Genomic DNA, 9,924 nt, shown 5'->3' on the forward strand with positions numbered 1-9,924 from the left:
TCACTGGAAAAGGATCTCAAATTTTTTCACCTGCAAACTTCTTTAGAGTGAAAAATAGAACGTGTTGATTTTCATAATTTAAATTGTATCTTTGAATGTCAAAAAAAGTATATATAAAATGAAATAAATATTTTAACCATAAAAATTTATAAAAAAGTTAAATGATATATAATATATATGTAATTGAAATTAAAATATTTTACATTTTATCATCAAAATTAAAACGTTGCAGCAGTCCATTTATCGTTCAATACATCATTTTAAACCCTTTTGGGCATTTATTTTTGATTTGTACAGATGGCGTTTCACATAGATTGTGAACATTGGTCCTCAAAGATCTGACTGAATTGCATTGTTGTGGTCATGATTTGTGACCATCACTAGAAAAGACAATCTCACAAATCCTTACTAGATATTCTGGAATACATTTCACAATAGTTTGGTAACGGTTAATAAAATCTTACCCTCCATGGACACACATTCCACTAGCCACAAGTGCTTCAGTATTTCCATCGAGAGTAAAATTTAACTCATTCATACAAAATCTTATTGGGGATGGATATGTCAAGCTGTTAATTTCCTGATATATGGATAACTTTCCAATCTGTTCTCTAGAGACTGTCACTTTGCATTTAAGTAATTTCATTCATCCTCTTATGCAGATCTCAACAAGTTTCCTTCAACCGATCATCTTGGGTACCTGCTTGAGGTACTGGAGAATAACGAAGATAAGCCTAAGCGGGACAATGATGATCAAGAAAAGTAGAGACCATCATCCACAGTCTGCAGTTCTGTAAAATAAAGAACATGACAAAGATTTACTTAGAAAACAAGCTGTCAATAATGGGTTCCTGGAAGTAGTTGAATAGAAGCTACTTTGTTTTGTTTTGGTGATTATTATAAAAAGGTAATGATCAGTGAGTTTCTTTCCTTGCAACAGCTATGGACATAACCTTCCAGAGAGTCCATTTTCAAATCTTAATGGATCCAATGGTATTAAAACAGTATTATATACTACAGAGAAAACAATGGGGAACATGCCCACTATTTCCAAAGTTTTAACACAAGCATCATCAAAATCTGCTATCGATAAGGAACTTACTTGTTCTATATGCCTGGGTACTTAGAATATTCGTTTTTTTTACATTGTTATTTCAATGATTTATCTGTATTCTAACAACAGACAACAAAATCTGAAACTTCTACCCATAAATCTATGTGCAGATGTCGTTGTGGAGCCGAAGCAATTAGCATGTAGCCACTTATTTTGTTTCAAATGTGTGCCAAAGGTGAGATAAACCAAGCACTCATTTGCACAATTAAATCCATATATTTTTGAAAGAACATATATAACTGATTCAGGCTGCCATTTCTGTGAATTCTGTTGGTGCAGGTAATTAAATTGTCTGAGGAGTGCCCTATCTGTGTGCAACACAAGGGCAACCAGGGCTTTAAACTTTCTGCAAGGAGAGATTTACAATTTGATTATTACCCTTGGGAAAGAGAGCCAGTCCCACACCAAATCTGTCGTAGTTATACAAAATATACATCATGATACTCAGCTTGGTCCATTTCTCAGATGGCACCGGGTCTAAAATATAAAACAATTTGAAAATGGTGCAAATCCAATCCTTTGTACCTATATGAAGATACAGATAATGTACACAGTGCCCCGAGATACATCAAGGATTTTATCAGTATACTTGGTTGTGGCATCTGTCACCTTTAATACCCTTCCAAGGCCCTATTACCGATTACAGTATGGTGCCCATTCTCAAGCTGTCAAATGAATGAAATAGTAAAAACCTACTGGTTGAAATTGTTCCATGCTTGCAGGCTGACTATTTTGTCAGTCTACTCTTCATTCTTAGCACTTGTGCTGATGCATAACAGATTTCACTCAGATAGGAATCCAAAGTTGACAAACAATTTCTCGTGGCTCTCAATTAAGAGTGGAGATACTCACAGGGAACAGTAATCCGGGAGCCTATAAACATGGCGCTGAAGCATTATACTCAATAAGCACTCTGTTTCGTCTGGGAAGCAATCATACAGGAGAAGGCGCCCTGGAAATATTATGAACACTATCAATTTCATCAAAATTATAACTAAATGAAATTCACCAAAATTCTAACGTGAGGAAAAAGATAAGATTTGATAATTTTATTAATCTGAAACCAATGAACATAAAAGCAGGTAAATCGGACTTTAAAAGCACATCAGTATAAAAACAAGTAGGATGCCAAAGCAGATCCTATACCTAGGCTATCAAACCCAAAAAAACAAAATAAGTATGTAGAAGAAAGAGGCACAAAAATGTGGCATCAAAACAAATGTATTCTAGACACAGATGAACAGAACTTACCACAGCCAATAACAGCCGCAAGCTGAAGGGTAGGTGTTGGAGCATACAGGAAGGGGGAAATAAAATGGAAGACAGATTGTAAACGAATAGTTGAATGGTGGATAAAGATCAAATCCATCAGACATGCCAGCACGTATTCACGCATGGAACAATCCTCATGATAGAGTGCCGTCTCAAATATAGGTAGAAGCCTGAAAAAAATGAGTCTGGAATTGAAGCAGCAGGAGCATGACAATTTAAGTGCCAACAACCTGGTCTCTGAATCTTTAGATTGCAATCCATTTCCAAGATAAATTGCTAGTCTAGACTTCATCAAAGCTTCCTCCTCCTCCTTTGCCTCTTTCTCCAGCACATACTAAAAATCACCAAAATGAAATAACCATTAACTTTTGAACATAAACGTTAAATGCTAAACCCTAAACCCCCATTTTTAATAATAAATCCTAAACGTTAACACTCGGCTACCTTCGAATTATAAAATCTAAAACCTGCACTCTAGAACAGAGCTGTTTGCTGTTGGCGTTCTCAACTCTAAACCCTAGACTGCTAAGTCAGATATGCAGTTTAAAATACACCATTTATACTCTAAACACAATGTTAATGGATCCTTAAAACTGAAATCATGAACCCCAACCTATCGTTGCAGTTTAAATTCTAAGATATGAATCACGAACCTGGTCGATCTCTACTGAACTTTAAAATTCAATCCTGAACCTTAAATGAGGTAAATTAAATACCTCTAAAAGACGATCTTGATCGAAAATGGAGCTGCAAATATTCTCCTCCACAGCATAAAGCATCTTCTCATTCGAGGATTTGCCAAACCCTAATTCGAACATTACTTCCCTGAGGGCATGAAAACTGAAATGTACAATGCATTTGGCGTAATCCACCAAACTCTGGGCCTCGACAATGGAATTGGCGTTAAGGGCTCGGCGGAGCAGCTGAGAGCAAAGTTGTTTGCGGGTACTGAATGGAAAAACAAAACCCTCAGATTTGAGGGAATCCAAAATTCCGCTCAGGGCCCGCAGATCTTTTCACTCGGACAGAAAATTGAAGCGGTCTATCCGCACTGAATTGGGATTTTCAAACTGAGCAGGCAGCCAGGAAATTTGTCTACAGATAACTATAGAAAATTCAAAAGATGCCAAGGAAATCGAAACTCCAGCGAAGCCATCACTACTGTCTGCGAAGGGTTTCGAGCGGGTAATCTATCTAGCATGAGATAAACAGGGAGTTCAACCAACGCTGATTAAAATTCCAACTATAATGATCTGATCCAACGGCACAATCTCTTTTAATCGTCTAACACATCAGATCAATGGTCGAAAATAGGACACGGTGGCATATAAGGGAGTTCTTCCCAGAGGGAAACGCCTTACGGCGTAATTATACAGTGGCATATGCTTATCAACCCCTTGGTTTGTTGATGCATAACCTATTATGGTGTACACAATCAATAAATATGATTAGATTGTTTATATTTTGAAAGATCCATTGGCAATAGATTTTCAAAACCCTATGCAATTTGAGTTGTTGCCCTGAAACACATATCAACATTTCCATTAATTTCACCATACCTGCTCTATGTGGCCTTGAGGAAAGTGAAAAGCTCTCTCCCCAATACGAGGCAAAGTAACAAGTGGACCAGCACATGCATGCCATATCTCTTCATAAAGAAGAGATTCACTGACATCTGCAACAAAAAAGCACATGTATTAAACCTTAACTACCTTCAGCACTCTTAAATACAAGGGGTGTCTAAGTGGATCAGACAAAAGGCCTTCGCTAGAGTAGATTAGTAGGGGAGTTTCACAGTAAAAACATAAAAAGAAAGAAGCCAAAAAAAACAAACAAATAGGCTCTTCGATTTTTAATGGTACAGAAAGATGGAAATGTCGTGAGTGGATTTCATATTCCCGGTAATAAACCCAAAAATAGGGCAGCAAATTTTAGTGGAATTGTCTGCTCAATTTCTAGGTCTAAATCAATGGTAAAAACCCATGAACAAAGCACTCAAAAAATAGTATAGTTCATATTTCTTGTGATTCCATACTCAAATCCCATAAAGGAGGCAGTAAAATATTTGGATTATTACAAAAATTCAAAATCCTCCAATCCATCATGTCTATAAAATTGGGTTTATTGAGTATGATCATGAATAGATGATGGTAACTCGCCTGGCAAGGAAGTGAAATAGTTGTCTAAATGCAAATGGGATAATATATCATTCAAGAAGTCTTAATGCCAATAGGTTGTTATGAACTTCTCACACCACGAAATGTAGTTAGAGATGGCCCAGATGGGTAATGGGTAAATGATGGTAACTCGCAGCCAAGGAAGTAAAAATTGTCAACTAAATCAAGATGGGATGGAAAATCATTCAAATAGGCCTAATGCCCATGGGTTATGAACTTCTTACACCGGGAAATTCATAGTTATGATAGTCAGTCAATGGATTTTGAGTAAAATCCACACATAGGGTAGAAGAAAAATGAAAACGTCTTTAACAGGCACAAGATTTTGCATTTCTCAAGGTAAACCTATGAGAAAAAATGAGGAGATGGGTTCTGGATTTCTTGTACCAAGAATCCATATATCCAACTGCAAGATGTTGGTTGACTTTATAGGGCCAGAACACCTCGTATACTAATAAAACTTCTTATCCAAATGAAACTACAACAAAGGTGAGAACAGAGTTACCAGTCCCAATCCCTCCCGAAAATGCATTCTGTGTTGAATTTGTACTTTGGGAAGGCATAAGAGACGAAGGAGCTCCTGCAACCTCATTGGGTAAAGTCAAATAGTTACCTGCAGAACTATTATTAGTCAACCTGCCAGAGAAATTTCTTAAGCTATTTGCATAAGCCATGATATCTCGTGGGAAGGAAATCAAGTGAAATTACATGGGCCAAGGCTACTTGGCTCCTACTGAATATTGCCGTATGGAAAAAATAAAACTAGTAGCAATATACAGTATAGATGCATACGCCAAATGACAGTCAAATTTTAAATCAATATTTTTAATAATTGTATCAATTTATTACAATCTCTTCCTACAAATTACAGATAGCCATTAAGCCAAGAACAGTACATGAGCTTGGGAATCGAACTCACCCCAGGAACTTTAGTGGTGGCTGAGTTAAATGGGTAAGATTTCCAGACTTTGTTGTTTTTATTTTGATCACGAATTATATACTATTACCTATGTTGAGATATAATAATAACAAGAAATCTGGAGTCCTAAATGCCTAACTTCACCCATTTTACTAAGTATTTTGTCAACAAAACAACAAGATATTTTTGCCAGATTAGTAGAGTAGATCAGGTCAAAAGGCTATTTATAAACTACATTTTAATATCAGCAACATAACCCTCCTTTAGATCTAAGACTCCAAAAGGAAAATCCCATCACAAACGAGCAAAACCGTGATGAAAGATGTGTTCTTACATCGAGGCGTCAAATTCTCTCCAAGTTCGAACATGTAGTTGCCATTCTTTTCGTTGTTGCCATGGTGGTGAGCCAGTGCGAGAGCCCTCTTCCTTGGGCTTTATATTGGAAGACATAGACTGACTATTGTCTGAACCAGAGGTGGAGCTCTCTGTCGTACTTCTAATACCAAAATCTTTCCCAGTAAATATCAGTGTTGGCTGGACCTACACGCAAACTGGTTTCTCCATTTCCCAGAAGGATACAAAACCCTTTAAACATATTTCATGAAAGCTTGAATGCCAGGGTAGTGGAAACCTAGTGCTCTAAATGCTAACAAGTGGATCTAGAAAAAAACTGGTTACAGATCAAGATATTCGAAAATAGAAAACTAACCTAAAACTGTGATGGAAGGACGTCCCACGATGACGTTAATTTGCAGCGCTTCCTGGGGTTTGTATGCCCTTCCATTCTTTGCTTCAGGTATGGCAGCATCAAACCACTCACGTGAACCCTCGGGAGAAAACAAAGAATAGTTACAGACCTAGAACAAATACCCAACGCAGTGAATTAGAAGGTCCTGAAATTCTAGTGATGTTGGCTCAATATCGGGGCAAACGCTGCATAAATTGAGAGATTGAATGCGCCATACCGAATTGGGCATTAGATCACAGATCTCTAGTACATCATAATTACAGACCATAGGTGACAACAGCCCTCCGACGATGTAGCTGGCATGCCGCGGCGGGAGGACATCACTAAAAAAGAAGATGCCAAGGAAATCGAAAATCCAACGAAGCCATCACTACTGTCTGCGAAGGGTTTCGAGCCAGTAATCTCCAGCATGAGATAAACAGGGAGTTCAACCAGCGCTGATTAAAATTCCAACTATAATGATCTGATCCAACGGCACAATCTCTTTTAATCGTCTAACACATTAGATCAATAGTCGAAAATAGGACACGGTGGCATATAAGGGAGTTCTTCCCAGAGGGAAACGCCTTACGGCGTAATTATTTTGAATAATTATAAATAGACCAATATAATTGTATAATTGATGAAATCAATCTAAATAAATAAATACTAAAAAAAAAAAAATAATAACGTTAAAGATATAATATTTCGAAGTTGCACTTAAGGTATTACACCACGTACCTTTATAATACATAGTCTATTTTAAAGTGAAATTTGGAGTTGGGGAAGAAAATGTGTTTATATAATATTGCTTACATTTCTTTTTCTCATTTAAATAGTAAATATAATTGACCAGATATTTTTCTTACAAAATTATGTTAGCAAATTTATAATTTAATTAAAAAAATTATTTCATGATTTTTTCCTTCGGGAAGGGGAATGGTTTCTCCCTTTTAGAGGGAAGACCATGTGTGTCACATATCTACTAAATGGTAAAAGTCCATATAAAAAAGAATTTACATTACCCAAACTATAATACGTCATAGGTTATCTAGATATTACATCATAATCATAAAATCTTGTTGTTTGAATATAAATTATACATAGAGTAATAATTATACAACTATTGGATCTGAATCATAACTTTAGATTTCGACCCGAGAGGGTCACTATTAGATCTTACAATGGTTATTATAATATTTTGTCGTTTTATTATAGTGACATTTGTCCTGCGCCTTAAGATTCGTGTATTGAGCCTTACACAGTTTTATATAACGAGAGAGTTAATATCTCTCGCTATCAGGTTGATTTACTCCTATGCGTCCTTGTCGCCTTAATGACTGTGGTTGTATCGACCTAGGTGCCAATTCTCCCATGCGAGTGATTTTATTGTGGTACTGCTACATCTACCTCTCGAGATTTCTTCCCAGATCGACAGTCTTGGTGCAGATCTGAAAACGAACGGCTATGACTAATTCTCCAGGCCCTATGCCTATGGATAGAGGTTTGTTGTATCTCATTTCTCTTTTGCTAGCCGTGGTAACCGCGTTTGCTATGGGAGTTAACATCCTCCTCTGCTCCTCCATACGAACTAGATTTTTGGCGTTTGCTGTAGGGCTGAATGCTTACACAGGTATCAAGGAAACTTCCTACTTGTTTTTGGTTACGGGTCCCGAGATTTAATCCCTATAATGAACATAGGGAGCTAATAGAATTGGTTCTTAACTTTCTTTAATAGGTGCGGGCCTCATGTGGCTGCCATCAACAATAGAAGACCTCCTTAGTCTGGCCTAGCCAGGTAAGGACCTTTCAGTATCATCTACTTCGCTACTATATATGTCAGTGTATTTGTAATGGTTAAAGGGATTCTCATTTTTTTCCATGATTGAAGTGACAGGTTCAAGAGGCGGTCATGGTGGTGGCTGGATGGAGATCTCACCTTGATTCTATCTTACGGCAACCTCCGGGTAATAGTGCCTTTAAGGGTCTTTTACTTATGATGAGGAAAAATTATGGGGGTTCATCTTGTTTTGCTTTTAGTTGAAAGAAGTCGATAAACATGATTGCTTTTCAAGGTTTTCTTGTCCTTCTCGGCTCTTGGTCTATAATTTTTAAAAGGCCTTAATGGCCTCTAGCCGCTTGAGTAGCATTGCTTCAAATAGAGGGTTGTAGCTATTTGTTTAAGGAGGTTTTATCTAGAAGTGTTTTTCAACGAGGGTTTGAAATCTACAAAACCTAGCCTCATGTCTAGCAAAACTTGTTATAATCGTTCTTATTTAAATGCAAATTGTCGTGTTGTTAGCTACTCTTGTTCTTTCATTATTCTCTTGCTATCAGAGGCAATGACCTCCACTGTACTTCTTTTATGGACTAGCTGGGTTTAGCGTTTTCTGCTATGTAAAGCTTCAACTACTAATGTCAAGCCCTAATTTTGGTTGTATGTTGCATGAGTTTGTTAATTCTGAGATCAAAGGAAATCTTTGTTCTTATTGTTTGACTTTCTTCTAGATTCATGGATTCGACGTAACTTTCTTCTTACATTTGCTTAATCCTGTAATGAAATAAGTCCATTATGTTGCTTTGAAGAAAATCTCTCACCATAATGGTAGATGGGACTGTTATTTCAATTTCTAGAATTATAGAGTATTTTCTCGGATAGTTTGCGGTTTGTCTTGCCCCTTTAAGCTTGTTTTTCACATTTATATAATATGCATGACGATGTGAGGGCTTATCTTGATACTATCGTTCCTTGATTTTCCTTTCTTAATACGCCCTATATATTTGTTTAATGTAATACCTAGGGTTGATAAATGTCGAGATGGTTATTATTTTCCTATTGATAACTAATAATGCTTCCGTTCTCATTCTTGGTTTCTTGAGAAGGAAATATTAATATGCTACTTATAGTTTTGTTACGTAATGTTTTTCTTCTATTTGTTTTGTAATGTTTTATAAGCATTTTGTCTAGAATAAGTTTTCGAGATTTATCTAGACAATTTATTTAATGAATTATCTAGCAAGTAAGCATATCAACACATCTGCATACTGATTTTGGTAAGAAAATCTTCTCTGACAAAGAATAGGACCTATATCAAATATATAAAATTATCTATCAATCTCTAAGAATCATCTCGCAAAGAAAGAAATTTATTCCACTTATCTGGACCGTTGTTTCTAGATTAGTCTACACTAGAATTTAGGCTTCTAGTTTGTTCTTCCTCCCAACCTTGATACTATTATTCCAACGGTCTCCCTCCGAGTTGTTCCTATGTTGAGGAACTCCTTCTATGAGAACTTCCAGTCTCAGTGCTATCTGGTCTTAACCAAACATAGCCGTTCCAATATTGCCTGACTCTTTAGCACAACCTCTTTCCTTTGGATCTCAGATACCCTTATCCTCTTGATCCTTGGAATAAGTCCTTTCAGAAATCAATTGGAATAGGAAACTATTTCTCAAGCTGATTCATAAGTAAAAAAAACATTTACTAATAACTGTTGTTTTATTACAAAACAATCAAATACCCAAAATAGTAACTTTTATACATAAAATTAGATAGTCTGTTTGTTCTACAGTAAAATAAATATGCATAAGATCTAGGGATATCACATCTTGCCCCCCAATATGTAACATCATCCCAATGTTTTCCTTCTAAGACAATCCCAAAAAGGTTTCCTTCATAACCTGCTCATCCTCCTAGGAGGCCTTGTCTGGACC

The 9,924-nt window shown here is 36.5% G+C and overlaps 1 long non-coding RNA gene across 1 annotated transcript; it reads right to left on the reverse strand.

Moving 5' to 3' along the window:
• Positions 1-2,655: 2,655 nt before the first annotated feature.
• On the reverse strand, positions 2,656-3,151 carry LOC149253004 (uncharacterized). The gene is made up of 2 exons (XR_016266106.1): positions 3,103-3,151; positions 2,656-2,720 (listed from the first exon to the last, which is right to left on the reverse strand). It is a non-coding gene; the product is annotated as an uncharacterized LOC149253004 (long non-coding RNA).
• Between the last annotated feature and the right edge of the window lie 6,773 nt (positions 3,152-9,924).

The sequence above is a fragment of the Pinus tabuliformis genome, chromosome 7 (assembly GCF_031772625.1).
Source record: "Pinus tabuliformis cultivar Carrire ecotype Pingquan chromosome 7, CPIR1, whole genome shotgun sequence".
NCBI lineage: Eukaryota > Viridiplantae > Streptophyta > Pinopsida > Pinales > Pinaceae > Pinus > Pinus tabuliformis.